Genomic DNA, 20,322 nt, shown 5'->3' on the forward strand with positions numbered 1-20,322 from the left:
ACCTTTTTGCTTGGCTAGAAAGAATTCATCACAGCAAAGACTAGTCATGTTCAGAACATGACTTCAGAATAAATGTGAAACTCTGTAAGGCTTGTGGAAGTGAGAGAATGTGGCACTGCTTTGTATGTCGTGTGCAGAAAGGAGAGCTGCTGCACAGACATCTGGAGGCTTAGGTCAATATTAATCATCCAAAGATTTAAGTCCAATTAATTGACTAACTTTTTCCTATTTAATTAGGCAAGCCTGTTTGCTTTACAAACAGATGGGCAATAAAGCAATCCATAGCTGAGGGTTTTCACGCAGTTTTATCCCACTGCTACCAGGGTTTGACCTTCCTCTTTCCTTCCCCTGCAAGGTTTCAGCACCACACAGCTAGTGGCGCTGTCGCTGGTAGAGGATCTTCATAGCCTCTCTCTTGCAGAAGCCCTCCCTCCAGTATGTGGTATGCTATGACATACGGCAAATCTGAACTCTACAACCAAGCCAGAAACCTGGAGGAAAAGCTTATTTGAAGAAAGATGCAATATCATGGTATAACCTGGGCTACCAGTGAAGTCTGAATGCATTTGGTACAGTCATTTATGACAAGCAAAAAGGAAAAAAAGAAGAGTATTTGCAACTATTTTGACATTTTCTAATAGAAATCATTTTACTCCTCATCCCTATGGGATCTGTCAAGGCTAAATTCAGTCACACTTTTCAGAAGTTAAGACAAACAAGTTTCTCTGCAACACACAATTAAAACTCAAAACGAAAGTCTCTTGGCCAGGTTTCACTCTGGTCCAACTCAGCTGGATGCAGTTTTTCCTGCTTTACCCATACCGTTGCAGAACAGAAAATAAACTTTGCTCAGCTCAACCATTAGAATATGCTTCCACATTTAGCTTGGTCAAGAAGCAGGTAGCTGTGGCAGGCAGAGTGTTTACAACCAGCACACAATCCCACGGACACACTTTTCATGCAGAACATAAAAATATATAATAAAAGTATTTATGTAAAAGTTGAAGAATGGGCTGTGAGCCCTCACCACATAACTCTGTTTTCAGTGGGATAAGCAATTTTTCACACACTTTGACAAATTTTTGCCTAATTAAAAGAACAAATAAGTTTCTACTGATAATATATATAGGTAGAGTAGGACAATAATCTAGCCATCCATTCCTAGTCTATCTAGAGATTTATCAGCTGAGCCACTTCAATTGTAGCAGCCTGATCCACCTGGTGGTTGTTTTGACATTCTTCATTGGATCTGGATCAACATTATTTTCACTCCAAATCCAAAACACAACACCGTACCAAGAACATTATCCCAGTCAACACCACTATACTTGTTTAACCTGCAGTGCTCTGGCGTCACATTTTTCTCTTACAGCTCCTAAAAACTGACCTTTGTTTCACTGGCTCCACTCTAAATACTTTAATATCATCTCCAGAAGAGGGCCTGGAAATGTCAGCAGAATTATCCTAATGTTAAGATGCCACTTCATATCAGCAAAAGCTGTAAGTAAGGGGATCTGCCCATTAATGACAGCCAATTTCTAAGGTTCTGGTCTGACACCACAAGGCAGCCTCCACTGCCTAATGCTTACTTTGTGTCTCCGTGGGGAATCATTGCTCTTGGAGGACACTTTCCTTGCCTTGAAGTGCACTTGCCCTGCAGACCTTGGGGATTTTTACTGGATTATTGTCCAAATCTATCCAAACAGATATGCATGAAATATCACGCAATTCTGGTCTAAAGAAAAATTCTTCTTCACATTGAATCTCAAGAACCTTGTCTAGTGAAAATCTACTCACTTCACTTTCACTGGCATCAGCTTTCTGTCATCCTCAGTTCACAGAGTCTGGATGTTTCCCTATGATGATTTAAAGATCACAAGCCATAAAATTTGAAATAGGATGCAAGGTTGTTAAAAATAATGATGAGATGAAATGAAAAGCCCATTCTTCTCAAGCTACAACTTTTCACTTTTCTTACTCTGACTCACATTCTGGGGATTTGTTTATTTCTTTCCTTTATTTTTTTTTTCTTTCCCCTTTTAACTGCTGGAAGAAGAAAAATCCACCTTGTATCCCAAGAGCTGAGCACTGTCTGACATACGGATGTCAGGAAACTCTGGCACTGACTGCTGCTGCTCCCTGATGTTTGATCCCAGATCAGGGATCAAACCAGACCTCCCACACAAGATACAGGAGGTTCAGTACCTTGGAGTCCAGAAGGATGAGCAATGCAAATCTCTGATGATGTGTTGATGGTCAGACTAGATGATCTTAGAGGTCTGTTCCAACCATAATGGTTCTATGATTCTGTGAAAATGCAGAAGAAATGAGTCAGACATGAGCAAGATCCATAACACTGAGAATAACACACCATCTGAGCACTACCAACTTATTGATGGTCAGATAGTCAATGCAGCTCTCATGTTACAACACCTTGTACCTCTTTTTTCTAGAATCCATAGTAATATTGTGCCATTCAGTACTTAGCATTCTGGGCTGTAAAAATCGCCATTCACTTTGTGCTCTCAACTTAGAGTCTCAAAATAGAGAGTCAGGAGGAGAGCCACACACATCTGCTTCAACCTCAGGAGAACATTGCTTGCTTGCCTTTACACATTAGAGATGCAGAGATCTTTTCATATATTGAATTTAGAAGTTTACAACACCTGTTCATTTTTCTAGCAATGCTCATAGGTGGATTTACACGTGTCAAGAAGACACACATAGTCCCTTGTTTGTAGTATATTGAAAGACTTATACTTGCTCTTTCAGTAACTCTATTTGAGAGATGATGAAACTTAATGACATGTCAAAAAGAAACTCTGAAATGAAATGAAATCACCACAGTACCATATGCCACACTATGCCTAGGCACAGCAAGAGTAAGTGAAATTCACTATTGCAGCTGCCAGAGTGAATTTGTTTGCTTTTGTTGGTATATGACTCAGCGTTAATATTTTTATAAGACAGTTCTTGATCATTCTGTGGACAGACGAGTAAAATTAGTAACATAGAAAAGTCAGTCAGCCTAGTACGCCTTTACTGGGAGGCAAAGCAAAAGTCAGAGCATCCAGATACTCTCTTTGGAATGGAATACTCCTAACCTTTTTGGCCTGGACAAATTTTCTCATTAGCAAGAAAAAGCATTATTGAGGGAGTTGTTGTATATTAAAGCTGAAAGTACCGAGTTCCTATCTTCGGTCAAGCATTGCCTGCAGTGATCTTCAGTAGTTCCTCCCACAGTCTCAATTTGTTGGTCCATGAAATAAAAGTAACCTTTTTTTTTCTACAGCACAAATGCAGTGAGGCTTTATCAAACGTTCAGTAAAGTACTTAGTGATTCTGGGGTGAGAAGATAAATGAAGAATTAGGTGTTGCTAATTTATACATGTTCCTGCTAATCAGATGCAGAATTGCTCCCAATCCCAAAATAATTAGTCTTACACCAGTGAAGAAGTCTCCTGAAGCTTCTGGAATGAAAAAGAAAAGAAAGGAGAAGGAAGAAGAAAGGATGGATTTCTGCTTTGACATCAGTTGCACAAATGACCTTAATTCTCACATTCTTCATCACATTAATGTGACCTTGCTCATCAACAATGTAAGTGATTCCTTGTGATTAGCACCTTTATTTATTGCTGCCGTATTCATTTTTCATCAAGAAGCAAAACACTTTTATCGCTTCTTTATTATTGGTCTGATCTCAATTTTCTTACAGCTTTGAACTAAATCCAGTCACCACTTTTCTCTCTTGATGCGATCCAGAGTACTGCGCTCGGTTTACAGGACTGCATACTGTCACTTTGCCTTTTTTAACTGTAACCATACAAAACATAGTAAGTTGGCTTTGCCATAACTACCGGGTTTTGCAGATCTCTCAGAAAAACCCTCAAATTAAATATCTGGGCCATTACATATGTGTGATACCATTTCAAACAATAGCGTTCCTATTTTTATACGCTTACCTCTGTTCCCTCCTCCTGCCATTTCACATCAGACCCTAATGCTCTCATGTCCATCCCGAGGGGCTGCGTGTGAGCTGAGTATGTCTATTAGACATCATTAATTCCTTTCAAGGCCTTTTTGTGCACTGCTGTGACTGACGGAGACGGGTGCTGTTTGCAAGTGTCAGTGGAGCATGACCTCAAGTTAATACAATGAATGATGAAAGAAAAAAAAGATTCATTCAGCATGTGAACTCTGTGCTGAGATTAGCCAGAAGTACTGAGCACATACAAATTGCTGTTTTGTCAGCACAGAGCTTGGTGCATTTTTTAAATATTCCAGCTATTATAAGCCATCATCCTCTAGGCCGTGGTAACTGAAAAAAAGAGAAGAGTCAAAATAGCATTTCCAATCCAAATGTCATTGTTTTCGATAAGAGGTTTGGACCTAGATGCTTACAGCAATGCAAGACCACCTGGCAGCTGCAGTCCTCAGACTGATGTGAAAGGACTTGCAGTAACATGCACAGATATGTTTGCAAAGCTCAGAGAAGGGACCATAAGGTATGGAACCCTTCAGTGGTAGATACCAGTTTAAAACTCTAGTCTCGTCAGGAGCAATGGGAAGTTACAAGAATCATGCAGTCTGTCTGGCTGCTTGTTCTACTTGCCCTCATTTTCAGTCGTCTGTGGACACAAGTTGGCCTTTCAAATGCCATCTCTGCAACTGGTGTTAGCAGAGCAGTCAGGGACAAGAAAGGCAGGTGATTTCTCTCACCCATGCAGTTCAGTCCAGAGCTGACTCGTTATCTGTCTTGGGTGCACAGCCTGCATTAGCACTCAGGGTATATGTGTAATGTAGTGGGCTGAAACTTACAAAGTTTGAAGAAAATATCAGTGACATTTCAATGATTTCTTCCCAGCTATATTGTTAGTCTTTTCTTAGGATTTTTAAAAACAGTGGAACTGTTAGCAGAAAGATTGGAAGAAGCACAGTTTCTCTCCCTCCTCTGACCAGTTCTAGGAATAACTATCCCAAGATGCAGGACTGTGGAGAAGACGCTACATCTCTTTCTATCTGTGCTTCCACTTTGATAACTACATCCATTTAGAATCAGGTTCTACCATACCATACACTGCTGCTTCGAAATCAAACAATCAGAATCACAAAGTTGTAGGGGTTGGAAGGGATCTCTGGAGATATCTAACCCAATCCTCTGCTAAAGCAGGTTCCCTACAGCAGGTTGCACAGGAAGGTGTCCAGGCAGGTCTTGAGTATCTCCAGAGAAGGAGGCTCCACAGACTCTCTGGGTGGCCAATGAAGTTCAGAATACAATAACTTCAGTATTTTCTGTGAGTAAAATCTTCTATTCACCTCTTCTCACTGCTTGCCTCCCTGAGGCACACTTCTCTTGCCTTTGTATTTGGTTGTATTCAAAAACCTCCACGTCGTCTGTTTCTCTTGTAGTCTTGTTTAACTCGATGAGCTGCTTCTCTCTACTTCCAGTCATCTATCAGTTTTTCAAGTCCTTCAGAACAGCAAGATTGTCAATATTCCTGTCTTTTCTTAAAGGTGATCAAACCCTAAGACAAAGCTTACTATATTCTTCCCTTGCCCTTCTTCCACTTTCCCATTTTCAGTTGCCACAGTAAGGGGACATACAAAAATCTGCTTGAGAGGCAAGGGACAGCACATGCGTTGTTTTGTGGAGGCAGCAATATCTACCCTGGGGTTGCTGCAGCCTGAGAAACCTAACACACAGAGATTTGGGACTTATTTCTATAAATACGCTTTTTTGTTGTTGTTGTCACTAGCCAGCAGCTAAGTAGCTCTTAGAAAAAAGATTTTGGTGAAGCCTTTTGCTCATTTAATAGTCATTCCCCATGCAGATACAGTTTAGACTACCAAATTATTTGCAATACTTCTATGCGACATCTGTTTTCCCCCAACAAGCTCCCATCATGTGCTGACCCAACCCAAAGCTGTTTATTTTAGAAGACATGGACTGTAAACTTAAGCAGATATAGAAAGTATTCCAGCTGATAGCAACTAGGTTTGCTATTCTCTCCTTGTTCCTCTCACTTTGCTCATTTGTGCTACATTCTCCCATGGTTTTTCTCTGCTTTTTGTGTGGGTAACTTACAGAATTATTCACTATGATAACTGGATTTTTATAAAGACACTGAATAGGATAAACAAACACTAGTTGTCCACAATCACTTCACCAGATAAGCGAACACAAAATAGTTACTAAATCTCCAATTATGAGTGCTAAGGAGTAAGCAAGGGGAGAAAGGAGAGGGAATATACTACTACTTGTCAAGCAATTGCTCTAACTATACATTTGCATTCACTTGCTGTTGTGGGCAAAAGCAAATATCAGCTGTTTGGAAGGGTGTGCACACAAAGAATATGTATTTTTCCTGCTGAAAGGATGGATTGGTCGAACCTGCAAACAGCAGAGTTGAGTCAGCAGTACAGAATAATAATAATAATAATAATAATAATAATAATAATAATAATAATAATAATAATAATAATAATAATAATAATAAAAGACCAGGCAGCATTTCATAGAGAGCTCTGCAAGGTTGCTGGGATCCTTTTAGTTGCCTTGCAGATCTAAGCAGTGTGCAGGCAGTTGCCACTAAATGGTGCAGATGGGAGAACTGCAGCAACACACCATCTTTTCACAGCGTCAAGACTGGAAAATACCTACAACCTGAGATTGAGTTGCAGTAAACTAGACTTCCAGTGCCACCTCCTGGCTGTACCAGAGACTGAACAAAATGTAATATGCTAAATAGCCTCCTTCATATTTCATTCCTATTCAGGTCAGGGGCCTGAATGAAGTTAACTAAGATCACAAGTTTCAAGTCAGCTCTGGAAAATCTGCGCAGAATGAATGGACACGTAGACACTGCCTTGTGGATCATAAATAAGAAAGAAAAGGTTTGCTGACCTTACACTGCATTCTATGCATGCACTTTAAAATACAGATGAAAACATTGGTATTCTTCCTACAATTGCTTTTCATACAAATGTGTTTTCTATTATAATTTCTCACCTTACAGAGGAAGGGCACTGACTCTAAAGACATCTCCAGTGTTGTCCTCCCAAATATTTAGGAATGTCTGCCTTTTTATTGCTCTGTGAAAAGAAAATTCTATAAGAATACAAAGATGGGACTGTAGAGTTGTTTGTTCTGTAACATGAGCATATAATATGGAAAAAGACTCTAGTTAATATTCCTCCTTTCCCTCCTAGCTTGCAACATCTAGCAATATTTCCTTCTAATGTTGGTGCAGGGATGGAGATAGATATTGACTTTCATCTCTATACAGAATTCTGGCTTTACTGCTCCATAAACTGCTCCAAGAGAATAATAATAATAATATGATGTCATGATTTATAAACACAATATAGTTTTTACATTTTATATTTTTACAGTTTCAAAAAGTATTTGCTTTCAGAGATTCCTTTTATCTGAACTTCCACTCAGTAGAAAGTCTCAAGGAGATTAAGTTAATTAAGTTACTTCCCACGTTAATAGAAAATAAATGATATTACATGAAGCCCTAGTGACCTCCACATGGAACTGAAACCTTTTAGGTCCCCAGTACAAACCTCTGTACTGTGCACTAATAAATAAGTAGTAGCAGTAGATGTTTGTCATCATCCTTAGGGATCAACCACAGAAGGGAGAAACCCAATCAGCAAACTTGAGGGATACAGGATACATGTACAGTGATTTCATCACCAGATAATACAGGTATTTGTCAGGAAAGCCTTGGACTGGTTCTGTGCTGGAGAAAAAAAATCAAGATATTTGCCAGCCTCTAATTTTCATGTGTGCTGAATTGCTAATTTTAGATGAAATTTTCCAAAGTCTGGCTAACTTGAGCCACAGAGAAAGCAATCACTGACAGACAGAGTTATAAAACAATTTTGATACCACTGCAATGGCTGCATTCTATCATAGTAGCACAGAGCCTAATTGTATCTCACGGCAGCAATGGAAATATTCCCTTTACCTTCAGTCCTATAGAATCAAGCACACAAAAGCCATCTTGACCTTCTTTCTTATCTCCAACAGACATATTAGAAAAAAATGAACAAATGTAGCATGATATACACCTTACCCAAAGGACATAATGTCTTGGGCTGGACACAGGTCTGAAACAGGGGGCTTCTGTATACTGTTAGCTAGCATAGATCTGGCACAGGTCTGGCTTGGGTCAGCTGATATTCTTCTGTATCTGCGAGGCTGACACAAGCTACAGATCATTCCCTGTAGGCAGTCTGGACACAGCTACCTTGCTTTGGTGGCCGCATGTCTTCAGCCAAGTTATTTCAGCTTATTTACTAGTAGACAGAGATTCAAACGGGCTCATAACTACAAAAAAAAGATTGTGATCACCCAGGGAGATGATGTGACTGTAGCTTACTTGCCACTTGACTCCCTTCCACTTAGCATCAGAGAAAAAGGCCAATGGTGCTCAGGTCATTAAACTTCCCAAGTAAGGCAGCCAGATTACCTATATACCATAGGAGTTCTTAAAATCGTAACAAAATAATCCAAAGGTCATTTTTATACCCAGAGGAAGAGACCATAAAGATAGCACATCAAACACATTATGGCAGGAGATGAAGCTGAGGATCACCACCCAGACGATTCAATAAATGTGATTAGCATCTGCACTTTTTCCCATTTTGTTCATATTATGGTATCTTGGCAAAATGCTAAGAACAATTTATAAGGAAAAGGTTATGGATGCTGGCAGACAGGGGCAGACAGGATCACAAGAGCTTGAACTGGAGGAGCAGTATCTGCCAGATTCAAATAAAAGACCTTTTGGAGCCAGTGAGGGAAGATTAAAAAGAACAGACTAGCCTGGACAAGTTATGACTCCATAGGTAAGAATAACAGAAGACATTTTTCAATTGTGCGCAAGCATCATAATGTGAGCAAGAGTTACAAACAGGAGCCTTCTAAAATGACCTTAGGTAAAGGGGAAGAGTAGACAGAACATCAAGGAACATCTTTACAAATAGATAATCCTCACAGAAAAAAAAAAAAAGAGAATTATTTACCCAGGAGGAGGAGTGAAGAAAATACTTTAGTCAGTCTATCCAGAAATGAATTTAAACCAGGGAATTCAAGTCCAGACAGAAACTTTAAAGGTTGATTTTGGAATGCAAATATGGTTCAGACTGTCAATATTTCTACCTAAATCCAATGACATAGGTGGAGCTGATGCCTTGTGAGTCTGTTAAGAGGAAGATAAACAAACTTATCAATCACAGAGGAAAATTTAAAGCAGATAACAAAGGAGGAAAGAAAATGAGAACCACCTAGCTGGCACCACCAGTCACAAATAAGTCAGGCCTACAAAACATGAAAAACATGAAAAACATTAGAAAATACACCAAAAATTCTTCTGACAGATACTATACCCCCCTTCAATTAGGAGGAGAGCTCTGAAGACCTACTGCAGAAACCACAGAATTACTAAAAGTGGAAATAAAATACAATAAATTGATCAAGAATGAGAACGTTCTGAGAATTAAAACAAGTGTATTCCTGTGATTAGATCATTCACTTTAAATTAGCTGAGGTGAGGCGAGACTGCAGCCAGATCCAAGACCTAATACTGTGCTGAAATGCAAATCCTGAGGAGCAATTACACAAAAGCTCTTACTAGGCAAGTTTTGGGGGAAACCTTAAAAATAGATTGTAAAGAATAGCCTGACCAGAAATGAGGCAGCAGTGTGTGGAATATCAATTGCTATGCCAGGGGGAAGAAATGAAAGGAATGTGCTAAGAATGTCAACTACGACCCTGCTGTGAAACTCTGGTTCCCCAAAGTGTGTAGCAAGAGCAGCTACACCATGAGGCACCAGCACACACAGCAAAAACAGAAGAGCTAGACATTAAAGATGTGTGCTCCAGGCCTGGGAGAAGACCCTCTTCTGCCATGGAGGGTAGGTCACTTCCACAGCCTGTCTCGGAGGTTTGATCTCTCCCTCACAGCTGCACAACATACTATCAAAATCAAACTGAGCACTCTGCCTCACTGATTTTGCACAGGAATAAAGATCAACTCCTTTTTTCAGTTTTATTTAGCATGCTAACAGTCTGGATTAGGTGAAGTGGATTGCAGATCCCGGACACAGACGCAGAGGATTTTTGTGGAGTTCTGCACATACAGATGTCTCAAACTCAAATTCACTCATAACCTGCTAGCAGTCACAGCTTTCTGTATTTGTTTTCTCAGGATAAAGAGGCAAGCATGCTTCTTTGTTAACACTAAGTCCTGCAGCAACATGGCTTCTTGTAAAGAACAAACAAGCTCAGATGTTCTTCTGCACCTTGATACACTCCGATGAGATTTACAACCTTTAAAACTGCCTAATTTTCACAATTCATGTGGACCAATTTTTGGCCCTGGAGTAGATCAGTACACTCAAGACAGTGCTGAAACGTATGCCACTTGGCCATACCCCCAGAGAGACAGAAGAAGAGTCCTGCGAGCCCCTTCCTTCTGCCTGTGCTCTGTATTCCCAATGCACTGGCTGTCCCAGGCCTGAGCAAGGTGCTCTGGTAAGCTACTCCCACTGGTACTCATGGCAGCCAGGACAGTATGTCAGTATCAGCACAGCTGCTTTCTGGACCAGCGATTCACAAAAAAAAGAGGGAAGAAGAATAGATTGTCTAGTTTTGGAGATGGTGCCTTCAAACAGGGTGATGTGACAATTCACTGAAAGGCTGCATGTGATTCTAGCCTGTTTTGTGGGAATTAGAGAAGCACTATCTGAGCTTCAGTTTCAGCCATGCAACCCTTCTGCACTAGCACACTACCAAGGAGACTGTGTGACCATGTACTGCATTTAGAAGCTGGGACCAGGAAACATGTTTGCTTTCTGCTGCACATTCTGTTGATGGAAAGGACAGGAAAGGACCATATTCTTCTCCAGCACCTCAGTTTTGCATTTGGGATGCAGGGGAAGTAACACTTGTGTTCCTCTGAAGAACATTTTTACTGTAATAGGGTTAAGAGAGAATGAAAATGAGACACTGCTGCTGTAGCTAAATAGACGCCTACTTCCTTCCCAGTGCTAGGCTGCAGTGTAAAACACCCAGCTGTAAACTCTATAACCTCGTGAACTACCGTAGTCCAAAATTAAGGACACAACCTTAACTCTGCTCCCTTGCATGTGTGCAACACAAGCTCTGACGACATGATTACATAGCACTTCTAAACTAATATAATATCAGGCAATTTTGCTTCTACAGCTTTATTTATTACTTTTGAGTCTGCTGTCTCTATTTAATCCTTTCCTGCCTGGGAGAACATCACTCCATCAGTGAATCAGCATCTCTAGAGAGGAAATGAAATGGAGCCACGTTCATAATATACAGCAAATAGCTGTCTTAACACTCAGTTAATGTTCCACAGTGGATTAAGAATTATTGTCCTAGTATTTCAGCTTAGTCCAGATTTAGTGCCCCAGTGGAAGAATTAAGGGGTAGATGAAACAGTGCATGTAAAGCTAGTTTCCAGAGCAACAGAGGAGTGTGTTTGCTACCTCAGATACCAAGGCAGGTGTGTAAGAATCAGATGTCACAAAGCGGTTCCCTTTCCACAAAAGCCTGAATAAGAGGAGAAAAATGTATCTGGATACCACATGGGATTTCTAGCAGTACTGTAGGAAAGCAAAGATAAGCTTTTTAAACAAAATGATTCCAATGAGCTCAATTATAGACAGAAATGTGACTGTTGCCTCCATAGTCCATGTGTTGTTATATACCACCCCATTAGGTAATTCATAGATTGGCTACAGAAGACTTTACAGCAGCTGATGCACAAGTCCTAAACTTGTACTCACAGAAGATTCCCCTGAGAGGTGATGTCTCCAATGATTAATTTAAATTCAAGAGCAATTTTCTCTCAAGTCTGCTTCTATCCCAAGAATACTCTGTCAGCTCCTGGCCACTGCTGCTCCATTCTCCTCATGCAGGTCTCTGCTGACTAAGTGTTGTCGAACTTTGTATGTTCTACAGGATTCTGAGCCGTAAAGCCCAGAAAGGAATGCCCCCTTGGAATCTCATACAATTCTCACTCTTCTGCAGCTTCAATTATCAGTTGCAACCATGAACTCACATAGCTGACTCACTGCTCCTAATCTGTTTCCTTCAACTTAGCTTTTCTTTGGCAATATTGCCACCCCCACATCTCTTGCTGACTGAACACCAAGCAAAATTAAATCCTGATCTTTCTCCCTGACTGTGTCCTCTTATTTATTCCCTTTACTTTGTTACAGCTAAGATTCTGCCATGTCCCCTTTCCTTCAGGTGAGTAACTAGACAGCTCTGATTGTTCTTTATACTCTCTTTGCACTAAATATCTAAACACCAATGATTCTTCTTTTGCAATGTTTCTAAGACTCATGGCTGATCATGCTCTTTCCCACTTTCACTTTATCTCCTGCCTAACATTATTTTCCCCATTCTGGCCTCTCTGACACTGCTGTCAACACAAAGCACAGCTTCTAGATCAATCTCATACCTTGCATAATGTTCATACCATTGACAATTACTTTTCGCTCCTCATCCTTGATCTCCAACTATGCCATTATTTTCTACACCTCTGCTTCCCATAGTCCCTTTGTCAACTTCCTTATTTGTTTCTGTCATTTACTTTGCAGTTTTCCCTTTCATTCTGACAACATTGCTGACTCTGAGCACCAACTATGATAAGCTTTTCACTCTATCCTCTTCCTTTTTTTTCAAGCTGCCATGGCAGGAGTGTCTATCTCCATTTTTTATATATATATATTTTTGACCCTACAGATCAGTGACTCTCCATTTGCCAGTGGAGTTCTCTGTTCCAGGAGCCATGTACCAATTTTGTTTTATTTGTTATTCCATGTCTGTATATTGCAAACTGACACCAGGTATCAATCCCACGCATTCAGGAACTGTTAGCCTGCCTCATTCTAATCTGTCCTGGAGAAAGACAAAGGGAATACAGTTTATCTATTACACCAACATGGAGTTTCTTCTCAAGAGTCCTTGGAATGCCCAAGGCTCATAATGTCTTCCTGTTATCATATCAGAGAGATTTCTGGTGAGTCAATTCCTAATACTTGCAGGTGGCTATCTTTGAGCTTAGTCCTCTATGTTGCTGCTCAGTGCCGCTCCTGCTGTTTTGTCATGGACCTGACCTCAACCAGAAAGCAAGATGGTAAGTGTCATCACAGAAAGTGATGTTAATGGTTAGACTTTGGGAGAGGAAAAGGAATAAAGTGATTGTGCAGATAGCTCAAGTCAATAACACATCATTTCTGCTCTTATTTTCCACACTAGTTCATGCCTCTTGCCAGAAGACTGTTGTCTGAGAAAATGGAGGGACATTCTTTCCTCATGGGGAGGCAGATAATGCTGCTAGTGTAAAAGAATGAAGTGGACTCTGAGCTCTTTGGCCTGTGTTTTCTACCCTCTGTGATTCATCTAATTAAGGTACACAGCCTGTAAAACAGGAGGCAATTTGGAAATTCTACTCATTAGCTGGATGTGAATGGGATTTTTTTTCCCTCTTGGCTGTCTTCATTTTATCTATGGCAGTTCTACATGACTCAGACTCCAGAAGGGTTCACGACTGTGTGGGTTGCCTCTGGCAAAGGCAGTAGCTTGAAAGTAAGTGTCTGTCTGCCTGACTTCTCTCTGAAAACAAACACTGAAAAGCCTATTCCCTGTGAGGCTGACCCAGCTGCCATGTCTTGCCTGCTTGTTGGGATACAAGATGATTAATCTCCTTCTACATAGCTCAGTACTTAAACCATATGTGAAGGGGGCACAAGGGCTTTCAGATAAAGCAGGGGTAAAAAAAGACTTGTTTTGTTCTTAATGAAGAAATAATTTTCTTAAGAACAAAAAGCTCTTTGCAGCCAGTGCTTATAAATTGCTTAATTGGAAATACACATAACAGTCCTATGAGGATTGTCTGAGTGCTTCTGGCTGAATTAGTCAGGAAAGAAAAGTTATTTTAGAGATACTAATAAAACAGAGGGTTGTGAAGTCTTCCGAGATGTATACAGATGTTTTATTCTAGGCTTTGTATATAAAGCCGATTTTTAACTTTTTTGTTATTGGTTTGGAAGGTCTGGTGATTAGGTTGGAGGCAGACAGAAGTGAAAACAAAGGGTTAGACCCTCAGATCAGAGGGCTATAGCTCCAGAAAGCTATGCTGATTTTTGTCAGCTATTGAGAAGTAAGGCTTGCTGCCACTGTCTAGGGAACCATTTGAGATTTAATCAAATGTGCCAGAAACACAAATAAATACATCTTTGGCAATACCTTTCCTTGCTCCTGATGGGTATCAGCCTCCTCAGCAGTGCTTCTTCCTTCTGCAATAGTTAAGCACACACACAGGCAGCCTCCCTCTCCTTCTACAAAGCTTTTGCCGTAGTGGAAATGTTTTCCTTCATATCCTGCCAGTGTCCCACCTGCCTCCTGTCCAGAGAGGGAGAAATGAGGTTCAACAAGGCCAACTGCAAAGTACTGCACTTCAGCTGGGACAATCCCAGATATGTATATGGACTAGGAGAAGAACTCATTGAGAGCAGCCCTGCTGAGAAGGACTTAGGAGTCCTGATGGACAAAAAGCTGGACATAAGCCAGCGGTGTGCACTTGCAGGCCTGAAAGCCAATGGTATCCTGGGCTGCATCTGAAGAGGGGTGGCAGCAAGGGGAGGTGATTGTCCCCCTCTACTCTGCTCTAAGGCTCCAGCTGGAGTACTGTGTCCCAGCCTGGGGCCCCCAGTGCAGGAAGGATGTGGAGCTGTTGGAGTGGGTCCCGAGGAGGCCACAAAGATGTTCAGAGGGCTGGAGCACCTCTCCTATGGAGATATGCTGGGCTTGTTTAGCCCGGAGAAGAGAATACTCTGGGCAGACCTCACTGCAGCCTTCCAGTACGTGAGGGGAGCTTATAAACAGGAGGGAGATCAACTTTTTACACAGTCTGATAGTGATAGAACAAGGAGAAATGCCTTTAAACTAAAAGAGGGGAGATTTAGGTTAGATGTTAGGAAGAAATTCATCACTCAGAGTGTGGTACGCCCTGGCACTGCTGCCCAGAAAGCTGTGGGTGCACCATCCCTGGAGGTGCCCAGGGCCAGGTTGGATGGGCCGTGGTGGGCAGCCCTGCTCATGGCTGGGGCTGGGGCTGGGGCTGGGGGGGTTCTGAGGTCCCTTCCAACCAAAGCCTCTCTAAAAACTGAGCTAACATTGTATTAGGTATCAGAAGAATAAATGCTTAGTATCCTTTAACCTGGGATATCCCAGAGCTGGTAGGCCTGAAGAAGGACATTCATGAGGATGCTTTGATGATGTTGTCAACTTTTTGGCAAGAAAACTCAAGGTCACAGAATCATAGAATCATAGAATGGTTAGGGTCGGAAGGGACCTTTAAGATCACCTAGTTCCAACCCCCTGCTATAGGCAGGGACACCTCCCTTTACACCAGGTTGCTCACAGCCCCATCCAGCCTGGCCTGGAATGCTTCCAGGGAGGGGGCATTCACCAGCTCGCTGGGCAACTTGTGTCCATGCATCCTTAGCTGAACTACCTTCATTGTAATACCAAAAATCACACCTATAGGTTGAGAAGACCTCTGCCCGGGTGAAAACCCCTCCCCTCAGCAAGCATAGTAAAGAAGTACAGAGTCAGCAGTACTATAATCATACATAAAGTACAAACCAATCATTGCAAAGAGGACAGGACTGGAAAAATTGCTAACTCCGTAACTTTTGGATTTGCTTATTTGCATTTGCTTTGGATACAACGTCCAAACGTCGCACCATCTCCGTCTTCAGGGGGCCGCTGAGGGCTGGGCGATGCCGCGAGCCAGGACGGCTGCGCCGCGTGCCACCACGGCCGCGCGTCCCCCCAGCACCGCGAGCGGCCGCGGCCGCGCGCCCGCCGACTGGCTCGCGACGCCATCTTGTGGCCGACCGACGCCATCTTGCGCCGTCCCTTTGCCCCGCTTTGATTTTGCTTGGTGTGCAGAGAGCAAATAAACAAATAAACAAACAAATGGTCATAATCATCAGTAGCATTTGCACCGATGTAAGGATGGCAGTGATTTTACTAACTGTTGTGCAGCTTTGGCAGCCAACAAGCAGGGAAAGAGGTTTTTGCATTCACCCCATTTAGGGATAACGGGGGGCAATGGAGGCAGGGACTCATGCCATAATGGAAGGGACTTTCTAAATCTAAACACTTGTAAGAGGGGTCTAAAAAGGGCCATGTATAGGTCTAGGCTTGTACCTTATGTTTTAATTGATGTTTTACAAGTGAAAAGATGACAATGATGTGTGAGTCCTTTTAAAAACTGGTTCATGTTTTCCAAAGAACGCAAAGCACAAATCTGCTTAAAGAATCTGATAACTGTGAAAAGACAGCTGGATAATTTACTAGGAAAGATTTTCTTGGCCTCCCTGATCCCAGTTTGGGTTGCTTACCTTGCCTTGAAGTTCATCAGATCTGAGTAAGCATGTAGATTTCTGAGTGAACACATCTTTAAATAGAAATTTAATTTAAGCAAAGCTCTTCCTATCACTTCTCTTTTCCTTTCCTTAAATCTCAGTTTATGCATGGAATATAATTTCATCTCTGTCTGTCACCATGCACGGCTGCTACACCATGCCTACTGGTACAGAAATAAGCCAAAGCCAATAGCTATTACTGAAGCTGAGTTCTACCAACATAAGGAGTCCTAGAAAAAAGATTTGATCAAGCCATCAGCTGTATTGATGGGAAGTTTAGTATCTGAAAATATATGCATCACAGCAGAAAATAGCATCTAAGACATGTAAACTCAGAAAAAGAGTGTGCTTATAGTGTCACGGCCTAACACCTTCCAGGCAGTGGAACAGTAATTTTTGTCCTATAGTTGCTCATCTTCTACTTCAGTGAAAGCCTCAAAATCAGGGGATTTTCTAAAATCTCATCTAGATTCTCCCTTCAATCTTACCATGGCAGCAGTTGCTCCAGAGGGACCATCATAATGACATTGATTGAGAGCCTATAAGTACTTCTCTCATGAAGAGGGACTAATTATGTTGAGTATAATTTAAACAAAACATGATAATGTTCTCCATCTGGACAGTTCTGATACGAAGTAGGAGAGGGTGTGCAATTTTTGTTTGTCCCAATACCAGGGACAGATCTATCTAGAATAAGGATTTCAAGCCTTTGTATGCACTGCTGTATTTTTTAAACCTAAAATCTAGGTTTTCAAGTCTTTAGTGGAAAGACCAGCTAGACTGATAAAAGTACTGTGGTGAGGTATTGATCTGCTCCATCAGCTTCCATTCTATCCAGAGTGGCACTTCTATGCTTGGGGAGATACTTCTGGAAGCAGACTTTGCAGAAATTATGAAAATCTTCTCATGCATAATGCTTTTTAATTCTCACTTACTCTGTCAGAACAGGTTTTACTGCAGAATGTACTTTCATAAAAATTGAATTGTTTCTAAGTGTCATATCTAACTTAAAAGGGTAGAGGATAAAGAAGAGATACAGTGAACATAATATGTGCGGATTTTCAAAAAGCTTTTGGCAAGGTTCAGCGCCTATGGTTGTTAAGTAATGAAGCTGTCATAGGACCAGAGGAATTATTTAATGGGGTGAAAGCTGGTTACAGCAGAGGGTGGGACTTAGTGGTCTGCATGGAGACGAGCCAGCAGCGGGGTCCTGTAGAGATAAGTGTTGAAATTTGTACTGTTTAATATATGACCAAAGCTGGAGAAAGGAGTGAACAGAAAGAAAAATATTAAAACATCAAAAGTATTCTATTCTTTAAAATGTATTTTGATAGATCTGGATCAGTTTTCTTCTCTGTAAAACATAGTTCATGCCAATTCTGATATTTTGAATTTATATTTTGAATCATAATTGAACCAATATTGGCATTTTTGGTGGAATAGAAACATAAGCTTCCAGTCAATTCTAGCGCTTATTTCCTTTTCTAGTGCTTGTCAACCTCTTCTCGTATTTCAGAAGACTTTAATGTTATCCATTACCAAATCTGCTAATTTTGCACCAGAGAGCAACATCTTCAACAAAGTAAGTTGATGTTAACTGTGAAAAGGAGGTATACCACCTGCCTGGTTGCTCCTTCCCATTGCCACAGCCCCTACCCCTCAAGTGACCCTACCTCTACCCCTGCCCTGGTGCGACAGTATTATGACACATCTTGCTCAGTCAAGTGCTGGGATAAGGAGCAGGTAAGAAAGAGCTGCAAGATCTAACAGTGTCATCATAAAAACAATTTTCCATATGAGACACAGACCATCTGAACTCCATACAGGCCAGAATGTGGATGGAAAAGGCATTGTATTGGCTCAGTTTTGAGACTGATATCTGAAACTCTGTGATCAGAAGCCTAGCTCTAGGAGGAAGTGTCAGGCGGGTGGCTTCTGTGCTTTTGTACTTTTTTCCTTTTCCTTTTTCCTTTTCTGTAGCTTGTATTGAAGTTTGGGATTCTCCACACTATTTCCCTATTTCTGTTTAGCTGTAGGAGATGCTTCACAGAGGGAATCTTGCTGTACTGCCACTCCCACTCCTTTTCTCTCTTTTTTTTTCTTGTACATTTTCTTTTGTCAGTCTGACAACTCCAGGATAATCATGCCACCTTCTCACAGCTCTGCATGAGAATCTGCCCATCTGATCATGTAGGTGGGCACAGCCAATGTGTGGAACATAGTAGTAACCTTCTTTCTGTATGTATTCATGAGATTCAGCAACAGCTTTCTCACTAGCAATTAACTTCTCTAGAGCAGAATATGAACACGCTTTATGAGGGCTGGAACTGGAACTTAGTCTGGAAAGTTACCATTTATTTTACAATACAAGCGGCCTTTTGGAGTCACCCCAAGATAAACTTGGCTTCTTTTCTGTGCAGCTTCCCAAGTGCCAGAGACAACAGTGGGTGTCGTGGGAGCTGGATCCCTTGCAGACTGCATGCAGTTGTCCCTATCATTCTCTGAGTGTAGTGGTGCAGTACAATGCAGTGTGTGTTCCCAGAAGGCCAGACAGCTGCTGGCTTCTATGGGATGCATCAAACTTCTCCGCTTGGGGTAACTCACTCAGGGAGGTAACTGAGGTCTGGGCAGGACTTCAGTCATTGCATCCCCAGCACAAGGGAGTATACGCTTTGTATTTCTCTTTTTTTAAATACCTGTCTTACTGCTTGCTGCTGTGCGGGCTACAACTGACTGCAGTTGTAAAAAGACTGATAGCTAGATGAATCTGGCTCTGGTGGATCTGTCAGTCCAGCTCTCCATCAGCTGCCAGAGCCACTCACTAGTGTCCTGGTGGTTAGCCTCAGCATAGCTGCCAGGGGACAAGAGAAATTGAATCAGCTTCTCATTCTCAAAAGCAGGGAAGGCTGAAACCAATAAGCCAGAAAGCTTGCATCTCTGGGGACCACATTCTTGAGGGTGGAGTAGTTAAATCTCCCACAGTGAATACAATAATATAGTTTTGGCCTTTAAGTGAAACAATTCCCTTCTCTACATGAAACCAATGACTTATTATGCAAGAGCAGGCTGATGTACTAACTCCTGTGGTTAAACCATATACATACTAGTGGAGGAGATCTGTGGGTGCAGTTGGCTGGTGGTGGAGTGCATGCCCTGTTAGGATTTCATCTGCAATATTTTGGGTAGTTGATTTTGGCAAGGCAGCAGAGGAGCTTGGCTGGACTGTGATTCTGCACAGATGCCAGTGTGTTGTTACCCAGAGGGAGGTGGCAAAGAGAGTGTGAGGTGTACATTTGCCTGCGGACCTTCAGCAGTGACCTGATCCTACAGGACAAATTGGAGTTGGCACTGGAAGCCTCACTAGGACCTCTTTCCTTACAGAGTTAGAAACCTTAGGAAGGAAAGGAGCTTGCCAGCACTGCTGTAATCCTAGAAACAGCTTTATCTTAAGCTGCTGTGAGCTGAGCTCAAGCCTGAAGGATGAAAATCTCCAAGAGCAATTACCACTCGCCCCTAATGAGCCTCTTCTTCTGATTCAGCTCCAGCTTGCAGCAGGTCTGTGGAATGTAGGTTCACTTCATCACTCGGGCCATCCTCTGTCAGCACAGCTAGATATTACAAGCCTGGAAAATATTATGTTCTTCTGATCACATTTTTGGAGGTCATGGCTCAGCAGTCACATTGGAGTCATCGAACACCAAAATGAACCAAAGCAAAAGCAGCTGGTGGTACTCTGATGGTACTTTTGACCAACTGGCTAATAAAAGACACATCAAGTTTATACTGCAAGTTTATTACAGTAATACAATCAAATTAAATAATATTCACAGC

At 41.6% G+C, this 20,322-nt stretch overlaps 1 long non-coding RNA gene across 1 annotated transcript; it reads right to left on the minus strand.

The window, feature by feature from the left end:
- On the minus strand, positions 1,737-15,863 carry LOC110396872. Its single transcript, XR_002437333.1, has 5 exons — positions 15,704-15,863; positions 14,303-14,458; positions 7,010-7,092; positions 2,206-2,307; positions 1,737-1,856 (listed from the first exon to the last, which is right to left on the minus strand). It is a non-coding gene; the product is annotated as an uncharacterized LOC110396872 (long non-coding RNA).

The sequence above is a fragment of the Numida meleagris genome, chromosome 3, assembly GCF_002078875.1.
Source record: "Numida meleagris isolate 19003 breed g44 Domestic line chromosome 3, NumMel1.0, whole genome shotgun sequence".
Lineage (NCBI taxonomy): Eukaryota > Metazoa > Chordata > Aves > Galliformes > Numididae > Numida > Numida meleagris.